This window comes from Herpailurus yagouaroundi, unplaced genomic scaffold (genome assembly GCF_014898765.1).
Source record: "Herpailurus yagouaroundi ecotype Mexico unplaced genomic scaffold, PumYag 29, whole genome shotgun sequence".
NCBI lineage: Eukaryota > Metazoa > Chordata > Mammalia > Carnivora > Felidae > Herpailurus > Herpailurus yagouaroundi.
Genome location: NW_024412377.1, coordinates 34,541,048 through 34,559,925, shown reverse-complemented (window position 1 = coordinate 34,559,925; position 18,878 = coordinate 34,541,048). Strand labels below are relative to the sequence as shown.

General features: G+C 43.1%; 1 protein-coding gene and 1 pseudogene across 2 annotated transcripts in view; one reads left to right on the top strand and one right to left on the bottom strand.

Annotated features, from left to right (window-relative positions):
* Positions 1 to 18,430, bottom strand: part of NIM1K (NIM1 serine/threonine protein kinase) — a 66,185-nt gene extending 47,755 nt beyond the window's left edge. Inside the window, exon 1 of one of the 2 annotated variants that reach the window (XM_040496474.1) lies at positions 18,211 to 18,430. The gene's annotated coding sequence lies outside the window, so the exon portion shown is untranslated. Of the gene's footprint in view, positions 1 to 2,277; positions 2,362 to 18,210 lie in introns of those variants that run through there. The other variant, XM_040496494.1, reaches the window with a different exon arrangement.
* On the top strand, positions 13,358 to 14,128 carry LOC121044334 (N-alpha-acetyltransferase 20-like; annotated as a pseudogene).
* Positions 18,431 to 18,878: the final 448 nt, after the last annotated feature.

The following is an 18,878-nucleotide window of genomic DNA, read 5'->3' as shown; positions in this document are numbered from 1 at the left end:
TCCTAACAATTAGGCCTTGCTAAGCTTCCCCCAATTTATACACTTACCTCATACAGTGGTCCCTCCTTATCCTTGGGGGATGTGTCCCAAGACCCTGAGTGGATGTCTGAAACCACAGAGACTACTGAGCTCTGTGGATACTATGATATTTCTTATATGTGTATATCTATGATAAGGTTTAATTTATAAGTTAGGAACACTAAGAGATTAACAGCAATAGCTCATAATAAAATAGAACAATTACAACAATATGCTGTCATAAAAGCCATGTGAATGTGGTCTGCCAAAATATCTTATTTGACTGTACTCACCTTTCTTGTGAAGATGTGAAATGATAAAACGCCTGTGTGGTGAGATGAGGTGAATGACGTAGGCATGGTGACCTACCGTTAGGCTACCCTTGACCTTCTGCAGATAAGACAGAAGGAGAATCTTCTACTTCGGGGCCCCACTTGACCTCAGGTAACTGAAATCGTGGAAAGCAAACCCGCGGATAAGGGGGGACCACTGTACTCCTTGACTTATCATAGTGTTCCTCCACGACTCTCCACTCCTCATCAAACCTAGCATAAAATACTCAGCTCTGTTTCTGTAGGTCTTCATTTCCTTGTAAAGGCTCCCATGTCGCATCAAACTTAGGTTAAGCACTTGTGTACATTCTTCTCCTGTTAATCTTTGTCAATTTACTTTTCAGACCCAGCCAAGGACTCTAGGAAGGTCCAGGAGCACTTTTCCTCCCCTACAGCCCTATATTTGAGAACATCAAAATACTTGAGGGCCTACAAGCATCCCATGCTGCTTCACGCCTCCACGCCTTTGTACATGACATTCCTTCTACATGGACTGTTTTCTTTAACCTGCTCCCCCTCGAACCTTCCAAACTCTACCCCGCTGTGCAGTCATCCTCGACTCCTTTAAGTCTGTGATACTCTCAGAGTATTTCATGCGCCTGTCTGTGCACATCTGTCTCTTGTGTGAACATCTCTATCTGTCTAGACAATAAGGGTACTGAGGCCAGAGAGGATGTTCTATTCACCTCTCTCTCTAAATAGTGCCTGGCACATCATAGGTACTCAATACTTGTTTATGGAATAGATGAATGAGTAAACAAATTAAAACAGAGTTATTTTGTTGGTAAGCACAACAATTATTTTAAATTCTTGTTTTATAAGAGATTAATTCCATTCTTTTTCTTATTTCAATCGTCTAATGGTTAAAATTCTACTTATTCTACTTATTATTCAAACTTCTCTTCTCTTCTCTTCTCTTCTCTTCTCTTCTCTTCTCGAAACTTCAGGCAGAACACAGCTCTTCCTCTGGTATTTCCCGCACGAACTCTGTGTTTTCCTTGAACATCTTCACATTCTGTCTAGTGTTTGTGCTACTTGTGCACATATTTGTCCTCCCTACTGGAATGTGGGGTTCTATGGGGCAAGTCCTCAATCTTATTAACTTCAGGATTCTGGACACCGAGTACCCGGGAGGAGTTCATAAGTGCCACGTGAATTGATCTGAGTTGTGCAGATATTTTAAAGGGTAGTGTGGATCCCAGAAGATACAGAAATAGATATTTCTTTCATATACTTCTCTGGTGGAAAAACAACAGCAACAGCAACCACAACACTAAAACAACTGTTCTATGATAAAGAAAATATAAAGGCAAAAAAAAAACAAACCTGAAAACAACCGAACAAAATCCCAAAACTCTTTGAAGTATCTTCTCTTGAAACAAGGGCACATTTGTTACATGTGCCCCCAGCCGGAATAACTCTGACTGGAAAATTTCTGAAACATTGTGGGTTTGGTGAGATGCCCTGTTGTTTTTCTAGAACATTCTAAGGTTCCCAGTGAAGCACACCTCAAATGTGGGTAGACATTCCTAAGAAGGCTATTTGAGTTGGAAGCATCAGAATGTTTACAGACCAGCATTTGCTCCAGCCCACAGACAATAAAAACAGCCCAATTATGGCTTCCTTTTGGAAGGTTAAAATGATCACAGTAAGAATAAAAAAGGCTCCATATTCCTTTGTTTTTATTTTTAGGGTGTGATATGTTAGCAGCCTCCAGCAGAATTTGCTTTATTTTAAAGCATGCGAAATAATCCCTGCTCTATTTTCAAGACCTTCTCTGCACGTCTCAATTCCTCCAGAGCAGTTCTGCAAAATACACATCCATGCACTTGCCTTTTGCCCTTCTCCCCACTCCTTTCCTTCTTTATGTTTATACTTCCCCAAGGGAGCCAAAGCCAACACTAATTAGCAGTGAATTAAATCTTACCTCCAGGACACCAGAGGGGTCAGTGTTTACCCAGGGTTCCAAGGCATCCCTGCTCTCCTTCCCACAGGCTCAGACTCAGAGTTAAATATCCAGCCCTGAAGGGAAGTTCTGAGATCAGAATCAATTATGCAATTTATTCCTAAAGTTTTACCTTTCCTATCATAAACTATCTTTTTCCTGCCGGGGTAGTTTTACCTACCTAGCTTGCTAGGACTGGAACACATTTGCTCCTTACCTCTTTCACCCTTTAAGACCCTACTGAAATATGACCTTCTTCATGTTTTCTTTGCTCTACTTACCTAGACAGTTAGTTGCTTCTTCCTCAGTCCCACTGAGTTCAATCTTGATATTCCCATATCTTATGTTCCATCTTGATATCCTACATCTTACGTTCTATCAGTTCATATTCTAATTGTATTTTGTCTCTCTAGACTGATCTCTGCTGCTTATTTATCTCATGTCTTCAATATTCCCCAGCATCTAACCCTAGGATATGAGAGGCACCAAATAAATATTTTTTAAAAGAAAAAGGATTAAGACATAATATATGAAAGGCACTGTAACAGAAACTTGTAAACTGCAAACTAATAGCACCTTTTGAAGGACATTTGAAAGAAGCCACACTTTCAGTTGGTGTTAGCATAGTATCGTTAGCATTTTATTCATTCTAACAGTGAAAAAATAAAGGTACTTCTTTTAAGCGTTTACACTATACCAGATACTGCACTCTGTTATGGATTTTTTTTTTTTTAATTATAAAATTTTTTTTTCAACATTTATTTATTTTTGCGACAGAGAGAGACAGAGCATGAACGGGGGAGGGGCAGAGAGAGAGGGAGACACAGAATCGGAAACAGGCTCCAGGCTCTGAGCCATCAGCCCAGAGCCTGACGCGGGGCTCGAACTCACGGACCGTGAGATCGTGACCTGGCTGAAGTCGGACGCTTAACCGACTGCGCCACCCAGGCGCCCCGACTCTGTTATGGATTTAATCATTATAACAAACTCTGTTTGATGATATTAAAATTCCCGTTGCACTGATGAATAACTAACATTTTAAAGAGGTGAAAGAATTTGTCCAAACTCAAAGAGCTGGCAAGTAGCAGGGAGAGCAAGGGACCCAAGCCTACCTGACTCCATTTGCTGCCTCTATTTGCTGTATATTACTGTGGAACTTAATGCTCTAGGGAACCAGCAACCACCACGAAGTCCAGACTTGGGCATGACATGAATCAGCCATAGTAGCGAGGGCAGGCAGGAGAATCAGAAAGGAGTATTCTTTGTTTTTGGATAAACCACTGGGCCCGATCAACATCAGTAACACTTAATACACAAATTAATTTTTTCTTCATTCCCAGCTTCGTAATGGGCTTATCACCACTGCAAAGTAGCCAAATTGACTTGATGAAACTCTAGATAACTCTGTGCTTTTGAATGACAACCTATAGTGAGAAAGTTCAAAATGGGCCATGATTATCATCATTATTGCTAAATGAGTCCAAATGCCTCAAAGGAGGTTATAAATAAATAAGAGCAATCCTTGCTATACATGTACATGCCATAGAAAAAACAAGCTATACTTTAAGCTACAACCACAACTCAGGTCATTTTGGAATAGAATACCGATTGAAAGTTTGGCAGCCTCTACAAGAAAGTGAAATTATAAGCCAATTTCACTCCCTAACCATAGATATCAAAAATGTAAAATAAAATAGTACTAAATCAAATCCAACAATATATCTATAAAGGCATCTCTCAATAAAATGTCTCTCAAGAATATAAGCCTTGCTTAACAATAGAAGATGTACGAATTTTATTAAGCACATAAATTAATTAAAGGAGAAAATCAAAAGGGTATCTCAGCAGGTGCAGGAAAAGCATTTGCTAAAACTGTACACTCATTATTAATAAAATATCAGCAAACTAGGTGCAGAGGAGAACTTGCTCAAACAAGTTAAGTCTATCTACCAAAGACCTATAGCAAATATCTTTTTAAGTGGCTCAATATTAGAAGCAGTCTTGGGGTGCCTGGGTGGCTCAGTCAGTTGAATGTCCAACTCTTGGTTTTGGCTCAGGTCATGATCTCACGGCTTTGTGGGCTCAAGCCCCACACCAGGCTCTGTGCTGGTGGCATGGAACCTGCTTGGGATTCTCTCTCTCTCTCCCTCTCTTTCTCTGCCCTTCCCCCACTTGTGCTATCTCTGTCTCTCTCAAAAAAAAAAAATTAAAAAAAAAAAAAAAAAAACAAGCTGTCTCTTCCTACAAAGTCAGGAAGAAAACAAGGATGCCTTCCAGTACTGCTTCTATTCAATGTTTATTGGAACCTCTAGCCAATGAAAGAAGATGATAACTAAATATTGAAAAGAAAGAAATAAAATTATTCTTATTTTCAGACACATATTTTAAACATAGAAAATCCCAGAGTCCCTACTCAGAAACCGTTAGAACTAATAAGTAGGTTTAACAGTGTTTCTAGATACAAGATTAATGTAAATCCAATAACATTCGTATTCACCAATAATACTCTGGTAACAATAAAGAAATAATATATATTCCATTGACAAGAGTAGCAATAAAATTCCCGAGAAACCTAAGCATAAATCCAATAAAGGAGCTGAGAGAGACATAAATTAGGAAAATTATGAAAGCTTATGGGAGAACATAAAAGAAGTTCTAATAAATGGAAAGACACCATGTTTAGTAAAGGAATGCTCAACATCATAAAGATGTAAACTCTCCCCCAAACGAACCTATAAGCCTAAGGGATTTCAGTCGAAATCTCTACTGTTCTCTGTTTTTGCGTGGTGGTATGCTTAAAACGGTATATTTGGTCTTTTGTTCCATGGCACCCACGTGCAAACAGACCTATTTGAATTTCACAACATAGACTGGTACTGCAAACATCTAAACCTTCTAAAAGAGGTATGAGCAAAACTATTACATATGGGTGGTTCAGAAGAGCCGCAGAAACCCAGAGTTTTGAGCAATTTTGGACAAGGCAATGAGTTGTACTGGGCATGGAACTGGGGGGAATCTTTTTCAGCATTTCCATGAATTAGCTAAAGCAGGAAATGTTCAGCAGATGATTGTAAACCTGACAAGTTGAAAAGTTGAGATGGGGTGTCTGGGTGGCTCAGTCAGTTAAGCATCTGACTTTGGCTCAGGTCATGATCTCAGTTTGTGGGTTTGAGCCCCATGCTGGGCTCTGTGCTGACAGCTCAGAGCCTGGAGCCTGCTTCATATTCTGCGTCTGCCTCTTTCTCAACCCTTCCGCCACTCGCACTCTGTCTCTCTGTCAGAATAAATAAACATTTTTAAAAAACTAAAGAAAAAAAAAGTTGAGAAAATCAAAATCTACCTAAGGAAGATTTCATAAAAGTAAATGAGCTTTTAGGAAGGGGGAAGATAAGGTAGGAAAGGAAGTGCCAATGAGGACTTATAAGGAGAAAAAAAACTCCAAAATAATTGCCAACCACACTGAAGGTGGTCAGGGATGGGGAGCGTGGAATGACCTCGGAACAGCAGTCCTTAGAACCTTGAAGATATCAATCAGGCATCGCTGTTTCAACAAGCAACCTAGATATCAAAATCCAGGGTGCAGTTACTCCTAAAAGTGGCAGAAGGACGTTGGAATGCTTAATCTCTTCAGCTATTTGATAACATTATTTCCCATGAGAAAATCTAAACAAAAATTGGTTGGGTTGACTGAGCAGGCAAATGATCTAGATTCTAAATCTTTCATTTCAAAAATAAAAGTAATAAGGAACTAAGGTTGTAGAACATTGGTGGTGTCATTTAGAAAGGAGATAAAGCTTTCCCCCACTTTCCAAAAGTAGAGGGTTCGTATGAAACCTTTCATAAGCTGAAATGGCAGAAAAGTGAAGGAGCCATTACCATTCATTTTTATGGGATTTTTTTTAGCATTCCCAGACCCCCAAAATACCCTTCTTGGGCTTTTCTAATCCTTTGGGACACGTTTTGCTAGCAGATGCTCAAAATAAATTGCGACAAAGCACAGATGCTCACAGACAACAGCTCAAAGCTCTGTGATGCTCGTGTGCCCAGTGTAGTTCCCGAGGAAGGAGCTCGGTGTGGCCTCTGCCACTGTTCCGGGTGTACTGCCCCCATAGAGGCTCGCGGCAAAGCCGATGCTGAATGCATGTTCACTTTTTGCCTTTTTTCATAAAAGCCAAAATCTTCTGCAGATTTCTCTCGGTGAGTGAAAACAGGTACCGATGTAGGTTTTTTGGTAAAAGCGGGATGGTGTAATGTGAACTGAGAAAAGCGGGGGATACCTGTAACAGCAGAATGGGAGTGGGAGGGCTGGAGTTGAACCACCAACAGCACACTGTGTCAAAACTATTAACCTGTGACGTGCTGCTAGAATTTCTCAAACACAAACCCAGGGACAGGTGAGTTACGCCTCACGGCCACTCTGCTCCTTGGACCAGAGATGTTAGGTCATTGAACGTGTAAAGAATTCAGAACCCGGAATAAAACAAGTCTTTTCCTTCCGTGTCTTTCTTCCCTCCAGCCCATCAAGTACCACTGACCTTCCATGCTGTTTAGGAAATGCCTTCCTTCTGCCAAAAATGAACGGCAAGATGCTTGGCTGGATGGATATGCATGCGCTTTGTGACCTCATGTCAGTTTTCCTCTGCAGTCTTACTTCTTAACACATCTTCAGACCAAAGTGACCTGAGGCCGCAAGCTGATTGGCTGTTTCCTGGTTTCCCTTGATGACCCAAACACACTCATGGACTCTTAGGAACACAAAGTAGAGGACCCCCCACGATTATTTCATCTCTCACTTTGTATATGAGAAACAGATCCAGAGAGGAAAGAGACTTACTAACTGGTGGCCAGGGACAAAACAAGAACCAAATTTCTTTAATTTGTTTGTTTCCACTGTCAGCCCAACAGAATATATGCATTTGTAAAACAAATTGTTAGGATTTTAAAACCGAGCTAAGGGGAAAAAAAATAAACAGTTAAGTAAATAGTTTTATTTTAAATCAACTCGAAAGAATATTTGGAAGATACAAATATTTTCTCCTGATTAAGGAGGGCTTTATTACTAAATAGCCCAAGGTCACACTCTACTACATTCTCCACAAGAGAATAATCTAGAAGATAAAATAATGTTTCTTCTCATATGCAAAATTTCTCTGATAAATTTTGTGACGGCAGAAAAGTATATCTGCCTTAATATGTAAGTGGCTTTCTAGTCTGCGTCATCAGTCCTCAAAACACTCCTAGGCCAAATCAATATCGTAGTATTGTATCCCATATTACGAAGTGGCATCACAGGCATTCGCCACATGTAATCTTGGCTTATTATTTATCGTATGGTTGCCTTCTATCTTACTAGTAACTACCATTTAATAAGAGCCTACAGTAAATAGCAAGCGCTTAATAAGTGGGACGAACATAGCATTTGTCATTCAAACCAAGACATTTTTGAGAATAGAAGGGGTTGCTATTAATAATCACACTGGGACAACAGGTGCAAACCAGGGCTGTCGCTGGCAAACTGGGACATATGAGCACCCTATCAATAAGTGACGAGTGTGGCAAACACTGCTGGCTGGCTCACTCAACATCTTTACTAACTCTTTTCTCCCTTCCTCAACTTCTGCTATAGAAGCTGGAAGCCCGCGTGCTCTTTCTTCCCGACAGCTAGGGCTGGCCTGGAGACACAGTTCTGGCAAATGGGACCTTAGTAAGGGATTTTCGATATCTTATGCTTCCCCATAAAATGGCATAGTTGTAAGTGGCCCAGCTCCTTTCCCTTTCTTCCTGTGTGGACCTTGTCTGGAGGTTTCGTGGCCAGCTAAACACACTGAAATGATAACCATGAGAGCAAGAGGAAGAATGGCAGAGCAGAAAGATAGCAATAAACTAGGTCTCTGATGGCAACTAAAACAAAGCTATCAATGATTTCTCGCTATATATGAATTGTGTCTTCCCCAGAATTCACACGTTGATGCCCTAAGCCCCGGTGTGTTGATATTTGGAGACAGGATTTAGGTTTAGATAAGGCCACAAGGGTAGGGCCCCCACGATGGGATTCGTGTCCTTAAGAGATCAGAGAGTTCCCTCTCTCTGCCATGTGAGGACACAGCAAGAACGTGGCCATCTGAAAGACAGAGACGGTGCTCATCAGAACCCGAGCCTGCTGGCACCCTGGTATCGGACTTCCCACCTCCAGAACTGTGAGAAAATCAGTTTCTGTTGTTTAAGGGTCCCATTTTATGGTATTTTGTTATGGCAGCCTGAGCAGACCAAGACACCTATCTAGATCTCTTTTTCTACGTGAAAATAAGCCTCTTTTAGCCAAGCTAATAGACCTCTTTTTATTCCTTGCAGCCAAAAGCATCCTTAACTTAGAATAGCTACTATTATTTGGTTCCAATTAGTTGATACAGATTTTCTTTAATCCTTACAACCGCCCTGAAAGGTGCCTGCAATTTACCCTCATTTTTACGATGAAGAAACTGAACGCAAGAAGGACTTGATAACTTGTCCAAAGTTGTACAGGCAAGAAATATCAGTTGGATTTCCAGCTCAGGCCTCTCTGACCTCAGAGCCTGTGCCTCACACACAACAGATGCTGCTGCGTTACCTGGTCTCACGAGCAGGAGCCGTGAGTGTCGCAGGCAATCCCCCGAAAAGATGTTGCTAGAAAGAAGGATGAAAGCGAGATGATTCTCCCTGACCTTCTTGCCACCCTAAGCAATGTGAGGTCGCTACCTTCACACTCTATTATGGAAGATTCTATCAACATCAATGAAATGTCCAGTTGAGCAAACATTATTTTTAAGTGCCTGCCTACTTTATGCCAACCGTCTGAGGTGCTCGCCAAGAGTCATGTGGATGTGAATAAGTCATCCACTGGCGGGACAAAGTAGATACCTAAACAGACCAGTTAAATATAATGGACAAAGCAGTTGGCTAGAGATGCGCACAGGAGAGTGGGTGCTCAGAGAACAGCTAGCGTGTCGTGAATGTGTAGGGAAAACTTCCTGAAGCAGATGAGGGCTGAAGGCAAGCAAGTACTAAGATAAGGAAACGTAGGTGAGGAAAACAGGGAAACGCGGCATCTAAAAATGTATCGTTGGGGCACCTGGGTGGCTCAGTTGGTTAACCAACGGACTTCGGCTCATGATCTCATGGTTTGTGGGTTCGAGCCCCACATCGGGCTGTGTGCAGACAGCTCAGAGCCTGGAGCCTGTTTCAGATTCTGTGTCTCCCTCGCTCTCTGCCCCTCCCCCGCTTGTGCTCTGTCTCTCTCAAAATTGAATAAACGTTAAAAAAAATTAAAATGTCTTGTTGAATTTAAGGCATTTATATAAAGGGTGAGCAAATCTGTACCTCTTCGCTTTCTACACCAGCTCACGAACTGGTGGTGTTGATTATGTCCGAGGAGTATTTGTCTAAACTAAAAGCTCAGAAAAGTTTAAAAGGTTTTATTATTTTTTAAATATTTATTTATTTTGAGAGAGTGTGTGTGTGAGTGCATGAGTTGGGGGGGGGAGGGGGGAGAGAACCCCAGGCAGGCTCCACACTGTAGCACAGAGCCTGATGCGGGGCTCAATTTCACAAACCGTGAGATCATGACCTGAGCAGAAATCATGAGTCAGATGCTTAACCGGCTGAGCCATCTAGGCACCCCAAGTTTAAAAGGCTTTAAAAGAAATCCTCATGATTCAATAAGTATGATCAGAGTGTATTTTGTTAACCAAGAATGGAACTAATAGTCTGTATTTGAATCGTTGTCTCTGTGGGCAACGTTCACAAAATAATCTAGCATTTTGCACAAAATCTTGAACAAAAGAATTTTAAGTCATTGATCTGCAACTCACTGAATATTCTAGCAGTGTGACAAACAGGTTTAAGCCAAGAGCATCCTTACTTAGCATTGCTATATAGTAACCTTTGAAAGTGTCATGTCCTGTTTTCTATAGATATTAACCAATGCAATTGTTTTAGAGCTTTGGTAAATCTTTTTGACCTTCCTTGCCAGACAGTAGCCACCAGACCACACAGAATGATTCTCACACGGGTGTTATGTGCTGCACAGAGTGATTCTTTTTTTTTTTTTAATTTTTTTAATGATTATTTATTTTTTAGAGAGAGAGCGAGAGAGACAGAGTGCAAGTGGAGGAGGGCAGAGAGAGAGAGAGAGACAGACACCCAGAATCTGAAGCAAGCTCCAGGCTCTGAGCTGTCAGCATAGAGCCCGACGCGGGGCTGGAACCCACGAACCGCGAGATCATGACCTGAGCTGAAGTCGACACTTAACTGACTGAGCCACCCAGGTGCCCCCAGAAAGGGTGATTCTTAAGGAAGCCTGAGTTTAAGCAAGACAGAAGTACTCCTCTAAATGAACTGTTAAATGTCTCCGGCCACAGCCAGCCACCCAGTCCACACTCTTATGAATAACATCTTTGCTTCCTGGGATATAGTAACTCTCTGGCATGTGCAAATGACAGAACACAAAAACGCCAACATAAATTTGCCTCCATGCTACAGGCAGTGCTCTGAGGAGACACGAATCCTCACTGGGGCTGCTCAAGGCTTAATTCCAAAACCGTGGAAGAGTTGCTAAGTGACTGTTTCTGGCCACACGTGTCCTGTGTGAGGAAAGCAGGCAGGCGACTGTCATGTACTGTGGAAGAGCCAAACTGGGTCAGATCTCTCAGAAGGAGATGGGGGAGATCAAAGCAGGCTGGACTTCTGGAAGTGTCTATACACAGAAGCTTTCTCACTGGCTTCCTAGCCTCAACTAATCACTGAGGCTGCGAGGAAAAACCAAAACATCAGGCCATTTCTCTTGGCCTTTGCTGTGCATGTGCCAAGATCCACACCTCCCAGCTTGGTGGCCCTACTGAGTCATGCCTCGCTACTTCCATTCAGGTTCTTGTCCATGCCACCCCCCACTCCTCCATCATATTTTCACACGAGTATTCCCTCATTCTGCTGAATCCACACTTTTCAGGTGCCATCTCCAGAATGCTTTTATTGCGTAGGAAAAGATAAGACCTGTCTTAGTTGCAGGGGGACTTCTCAAATTCATGATGGGAGGAACTCTCTTTATACCTGCCCCAAGCCCAAAGGGTCCAGAAGAAAGGGCTGGCTTCCCAGACAATTAGTACGTATTGAGGGCCTAATTTGTAAGGCTCTGTGTTAGGATCAATACAGAAAAGAAAACAAATATGTCATACAGAGAATACTGACTATCCAACAACAAGGCAAAAAGCTCAAAACATAAAGATAAATGGAAAGAGCAACAAATAAAATTGTATGTATGGTATGTCAATTTTTTTTCTTTGTTTTTAACTACCAAAAACAACCCTCTGAAATGTTAACCATGATAATCTCTCTAGCTGGGATTATACACAGGATTAGAGAGAGATTTATACATGATTATTTCCTTCATTTTAACATTTATTTCTGTATTTTTGACAATAATACTAGCAACAATGACATTTATTTTGTGCCGGGCACCATTCTGAGAGCTTTACATGAGCCAACTCATTTAAGTCTTACAACAATCCTAGAAGGTACCTGCTGTTATTATGCCCAAAAAAGGGAGGCACAAAGAGATCAAACTATGTGCCCACGGTCACATTTATAGTAAGTAAGTCACAGAGCCAGGATTCAAATGCAGCAAAGCTATTTCCAGAATTAAGACTTAACCCCTATGCAAATGTATAACTATTAGGACTACATCAAAATAAAGAGCGTCTGCACAGTGAAGGAAACAATCCACAAAACTAAAAGGTAACCCACTGAATGGGAAAAGATACTTGCATATGACACGTTCAATAAGGGGTTAATATCGAAAATATATAAAGAACTTATACAACTCAAAAAAAACCCCAAATAATCTGATTAAAAAATGGACAGAAGACATGAATAGGCATTTCTCCAAAGAAGACATCCAGATAGCCAACAAACACATGAAAAGATGCTCAGCATCACTCATCATCCGGGAAATGCAAATCAAAACTACAATGAGATATCACCTCACACCTCAATGAGAGATACTTTTACTTGCTAAAGTAAACACAAGAAACAACAAGTGTGGGTGAGGATGTGGAGAAAAAGGAATCCTCGTGTACTGTTGGTGGGAATGCAAACCAGTACAACCACTGTGGAAAACAGTATGGAGGTTCTTCAAGAAGTTAAAAATAGAACTACTTTACAGTCCAGAAATCACCCTACTGGGTGTTTATGCCAAAAATACAAAAACATTAATTCAAAGGGATACATGCTCCTGTATGTTTGTAGCAGCATTATTTACAATAGCCGAATTATGGAAGCAGTTCAAGTGTCCATCAATAGATGAATGGATAAAGAAATGGCATATGTATATACAATGGAATATTATTCAGCCATAAAAAGAACGAAATCTTGTCATTTGCAATGACATGGATAGAGCTAGATAATATACTGCTAAGTGAAGTGAGTCAGTCAGAGAAAGACAAATACCATATGATTTCACTCATGTAGAATTTAGGAAACAAATGAGCAAAGAAAAGAGAGAGAGAGAAACCAGGAAACAGCCTTGGCATAGAGAACAAACTGATGGTTACCAGAGGGGAGGTGGGCAGGGGGATGGGTGAAATAGGTGATGGGGATTAGAGAGAGCACTTGTGGTGAGCACTAGGTAACGCACAGAATTACTGAATCACTATACTGTACCCCTGAAACTAATATGACACTGTATGTTAACTATAAAATTTATTTTTAAAACTCAATAAGACTTAACAACTACTTCTTGCTACCTGTGGAATATATATTGTTTTATGATACATAGTTTATAACAAAGAAGTAGAATATTTCTTTATAATAAAGAAAACAGGTTTAAAGAAAGGAACAGAGAGCCTGGTTTGCTCAATGAGCTAAGCCTCTGACTCTTGATTTTGGTTCAGGTCATGATCTCATGGTTGGTGGGTTTGAGCCCCACATAAGGGCTCCGTGCTCACGGTGCACAGCCTGCTTGGGGTTCTCTCTCTCTCCTTCTCTCTCTGCCCCTCCCTCCCTCTACCTCTTTCTCTCTCTCAAGATAAATAGGTAAACTTTAAAAATGAAAAAAGAATATATGACAAAGTAACCAAGGAGAGAGAGGAGGCTGGGTAAAAGAATGAGTGTTTAAAAGGGAGTCAGGGCAGAACGACTTCAGGCAGGGCAGGTGGGGATCCCGGCGAGCTGGCCTAGGAGGCGGCCGATGACCACACTCTGGGCCTTCACGTGCAACGACCTGTTCCGCTTCGACAACATTAACTTGGATCCACCTACAGAAATGTAATGGATTCCTTTTTACTTACAGTACCTCGCCCACTGGCCAGGGTATTTCATCATTGCAGAGACACCTGGTGGAGAGTTAACGGGTTAGATCACGGGTAAAGCAGAAGGCTCCGAAGCTAGGGAAGAATGGCACGGGCATGTCACGGCTCTCTCTGTCCCCCCCCCCCTCCAGAATTTCGATGCCTTGGTTTGGCTGCTAAACTTATGGAGTTATTAGAGGAGACTTCAGAAAGAAAGGGTGGATTTTTTGTTGATCTCTTTGTAAGAGTATCTAACCAAGTTGCAGTCAACATGTACAAGCAGTCGGGCTACAGCGTGTACGGGACAGTCATCGAGTACTATTTGGCCAGCAACAGGGAACGTGATGAGGACGCTTATGATATGAGGAAAGCACCTTCCAGAAACACTGAGAAGAAATCCATCATACCATTACCTCATCCTGTGAGGCCTGAAGACGTTGAATAACCATGGGCAGTGGTTCTGAGGCTGATGTTCCAGATATGTTAGGGGCAATATTATTTTCACGGGATGATCCTGGAGCTCTATCGGGAGAAAAGTAATCATTTAGGTCTTACAGACTTCAAGAAAATACAGGTTACAAATTTGAGTCTCATTGTTTCCTGTTAGCAACATCGTGCCTACTAAAGCAGTTCAGTGTAATAAAATTCAATCAAAAAGGCAGCTAGGTCAGATGGAAACATTTCACTATTTGGGTTCAGAATATTCACTCTGTGTTAAGGGGAAAAACATGCTCCAGTCTCCTCCTACATTCTGTGCCTGAGAACCACTGCTACATATATATATATATATATATATTTGTTTTATATTGTCTGTTAATTGAAGCTTTAAAAGCATATGTGAAATGTACAAATCTAAGATGTATAATAAAATGCATTGTTGACCCTAAAATAAATAAATAAATAAATAAATAAATAAATAAATAAAAGGGACTCCGGAGAAATGACTGCACACTTAATATCTCTGGATTTGTTGCCTCGCATGCAAAAAAGAGGGTGAACAAGTCTACATTCTAGAGAAATATTTACCTTGCAGGTCACCAATGGTTGGCATGGAGGATGCCTCATTATTTTAGACTTGGCCATCACATCATTGATTAGTCCACAGCAAATGTACTGTCGCTGTGCTCTAATTTAATTGTAAAACCAACATGTCCCATAAAGCAAATACACAAAGAATATAAAAACTATTTGTAGAGCTAAGGGTAGGACCCTATACGAATGAGAGCACTGATCATTGTTAAAAGACAAAAAGTGGTAAGAAAACAGAAATGGAATGCAGGATGGCCTGGCAGCATGCATGATTCCCAAGAGCAGCAACCAAGTATTCAAAACTAAATATCTTGAGTTGATGCAATCAAGAATAATCAATATGTGACAATGAAAAGTAACCAATAAAATGGAATGATTTTCCAAGTATGTCTATATCATTAATTCCCCAGAAGAGCAGGATACAAGTTCCTCAGGACCAGTAGGTAGAGGAACATAATCTGTAGAAAGCAAGTTCATATTTAGTGAAACTTCACAAAACAATGAGAGAATCCTACAAGGTTCCAGACAGAAAAAAAAATAGATATCATGACAAGAATCAAGAATCAGAATAGCATTGAACTTTCAGCAACATTGAAAGCTGAAAACAATTAACCGATACCTTCCAAAATTGACAGGAATTAATTTCCAGTCAATCCTACACCCAAGCAAACCATCAATTAAGTACAAGAGTAAAATAAGGACATTTTCAGACATGCAAGGTCTCAAAATTTTATTTCCCATAACTCTTTCTTAAGAAGCTACCAAAGTGGGTGCTTCAGAAAATGAAGCAGTAAACTAACACAGAGGAAAACCAGAGAACAGAGAATGGGGACAAAAAGGAAGTGAAGGGAAATCTCAGAATGCTGGTGTATGTCAGGACTAGGAAAGAACTGGTTCAGACTGGGGCTCCATTTTGAAGAGCTGGGTGGGGGTTGGGGGGCCTAGAAGGATCTAAGGACTGTCTGATGCATTTCATTGTATAGAAAATACCAAGGAGAGGTGTTTTACAGAGCCATTAGAATATTTGATAAGAAAGAGCCAGAGGTTCTTAAAAATTAAGCAAGTAAAAAACAATTATTTTCTCCACAAAAACTTTTTAAAGAATGATGATAGGAGATGGCAACAATAGAATGAGACTAGTTTTGTAAACAGCTGGTCCTTTCAGCAACCGAAAGAAAATCAGCCAATGAATTGAGGTTTTTTTAGTCCTTAGAGAAATACCATAATGAGACTCAAAAAATGAAGGTGGATTTCACGTTATATTTTAATTTTTAAATTCTTCAAAATGAACCTACGTATTTGGCTATAAACATTAACCTACTAAGACGAAGTATTTTTTTTCTTCTCTTAAAACTGTAAGTCTAGGAGCTTCCAAACTTCCCAATCATGTGCCATCAATGTACAAAATTGATTTTATAGGATTCACTGCTCAGGAATTGTGGATGTACTGTATAAAGGATTATAGTTCTTTGAAGACACCAACATTTGCTACTGAAAAGTATCTGAATGATGCTACTGCTTCCCCCAAATTAATCCATCTTAATTGAAAACCTCAGGCTAAATCAAGAGCATAGAGGGCTCTATGGCCTACATGTTGTTATTACTGGGAAATTTAGATTTCATACAAACCTGCCTTTATTTTAAATGCAGTGTAGTTACTAGAAAAAAGCGCACACCTCAAACTAAATATCCAATCCACATTTTTTCCTAACACAGAGGAAGGCCTCTCTAAAGGTTTTTCCAGGCTCACCACTTAACAGTGGTCAAGCCAAAAATAAACCCATGAGGCAAATTCAACAGCGCACAAAACAGGAGTCCATGGAGAGCAGGACTTAGCTTTTCCTCCATTCACCTCTTTCTGGGACCCCCACCCACATTCCCCATCTCCTAATTAGAGAGCTGATTAGGACTCCAAATTATAAAACGCTAAATGGGGAGGGGGATGTGGTGCAAGGCCAGGATTCCTTTAACACCAAACACTCTTTTCCTCCATGCTTCCCCCCCTTATTGCAGCAGCTGTGGGGAGAGAGCTGGGCCAGCGGGGTTGATTGGCTGGAGGGCAGTGTTTACACTCAGTTGTCTAAGAAGGAAGATCTGTGTCACAAATTGCAAACTCTGGAAAGATAAAATTTGAAAACAACATGCTTGGGCTTTAGTATTTTAAGGAAAAGAAACAAGTATCTTATAAGCTCATTTATTATTACCATGGTGACATGAGGGGACGTGAGGAGATCTCACGAACAGTTCCTGGTTCCAGCCAGGCTGCGCATCAACGGCGCGCGGGGCAACTTCTTCGGTTACCATGGCAACCAAAATTAGAAGTGCTTTTTGCAACACTAACAGAAACCATCTTTTGAAGCGCTTCTGTGAATCACATTGAATACTGATGATGCAAGCTTGAGTGATACATATTTTTCAAACATTAAAACACACACACACACAACGTATTGCCATACACAAATACTCCTTTTAGATCCCGCGTTGAAATCTTGACTTAACTTGGAATAGATTTTTCGGTCTGGTTTTGTTTGTTTCCCTTTTGGATTCCCGCGGACTCGAGTGCAAACGCGATTTGTTTAATTTCCAAACTTGTCTGAATTGCACGGGTAAGAGCTAAGAATGTGGTTCATTTGCTCCCATTTTGAAACGGGATGAGAAGTGGGGTGGGGGAGGGTGGGTCTAACAGAGAACCCTCTTGTCTACTAAACTCTGGAGGACGAAAACGCGGATGGGGGGGGGGGGGGCCAAAAGGGGGGGGGGGGTAGGGGGAGGAGAGGCAAGGAGGGAGGGAAGAAGAGGGAGGGAAGGAAGGGAAGGAAAAAATGCGGAAGACTGAATCTTTGCTGCCCCAAGAGCACCTTTATCTGTTACTTTGACCTCTCCATCTGCCCAGGTGTTGTGTCGGGAACACAAAAGCTGATCAGAAATGTCATTTTACAGACCCCGTTGCCATTCTTTCCTGGTCATCCTGGAGCTCCTAATACTCCCGAAGGGACATCCGGGAAGACACGAGGTTCCTCCTTACTCGTACAGTCTTTCAAAAAGCACGATTCTTTAGGGAGCGTCGTGGTGTGGGGTGTGGTGGGCCACAGCCGTTCGCTGTCAGCGCCCTCTCTGCCAGTCCGGGTCACGCAGGTCCCCACCTGGGCTCACGTCCTGGGGCTCGGGTCCCCGCGCCAGGTGCGCGCCGGGCCGGGCGCGAAGCCGCCCTCCCGGGCTCCGGTGCGGGCGCGCACTCCGACGCGGGGGCCCGCACGGTGCCGGGACGCGGGGACACACGCGCGCGCAGACCCAGGGGCGCCGCACACTGCACGGGCACCAGCTCGCCTGCGCCTCCGGCTACAACGCCCTCTGCTCGCGCTCGCCCCTGGGAGCGCCTGCCCTTCTCCCGCGCCCAGCTCGCGCCCTCGCCCCTCCGGGAGCCGTGCCCCCTTTTCCCCCTCGGCTTGCCGGGGACGGGCGCTGCTCGCAGCCACCCCCCCTCCCCCCGCCACCAGGTCAGCAGCCTGGGGGAGGAGGAGCGGGAGGGGTGGAGGTGCTGGCTGCGAGCCCCGCGGCCCTCGCTTACCTTCGTGGCGAGCCCGGCTCACGGACTCGGCTGCGCGGGGCCAGGAGCTGGGGGCGGTTGGAGCTGAAGCGGGCGCGGCGCGGGAGGTGCGTGGGTGGCGGGCGCCGCGGCCGCGCGGGAGGCTCCCTGAGCTGTCAGGGACCGCGGACCTGACCGACAGCGGCCCCGGCAAACCCCGCCCGCTGGCCCCGGCTCGGGCTCTGCAGCGGGGACAGAGGCGCCCCGCAGCGTTTCCCCGGAGGACCAATAGGGAGCGGGGGGCTGGCCCGGGGGAGGGGGCCAGGGGCCGGTCAGGCTCCGGGACTAGGGCCCGGACCTCGTAGGCCGGTTTCTATGGCAGCCAGGAAGGAGGGGCTGGAGGGAGGGGGGGGGGTGCGCGGCGCGGGGACACCCATCGCAGACCCTGGAGGAAGGGGGGGGGGGGTTGGCCCTCTCACAGAGAGAGTCCCTCCTACGGGATGGATGAGAACCGGCGACACAGCCAAAAGAGGATTGACACAGCTCTCGTCCGCTCACGCCTCGTACTGAGCCTCTCGAGCCTCTTGATCAAAGGTTTCCCGTGTCCTTGGTAGACCGGGACCCAGCAAGCTTACCAGCAGAACGGGGTTTCCAGCAAACCCACCGTGACAGCTCCTTCGGGTGAGTCTGGCAGGGTTTAGGCTCTGCAG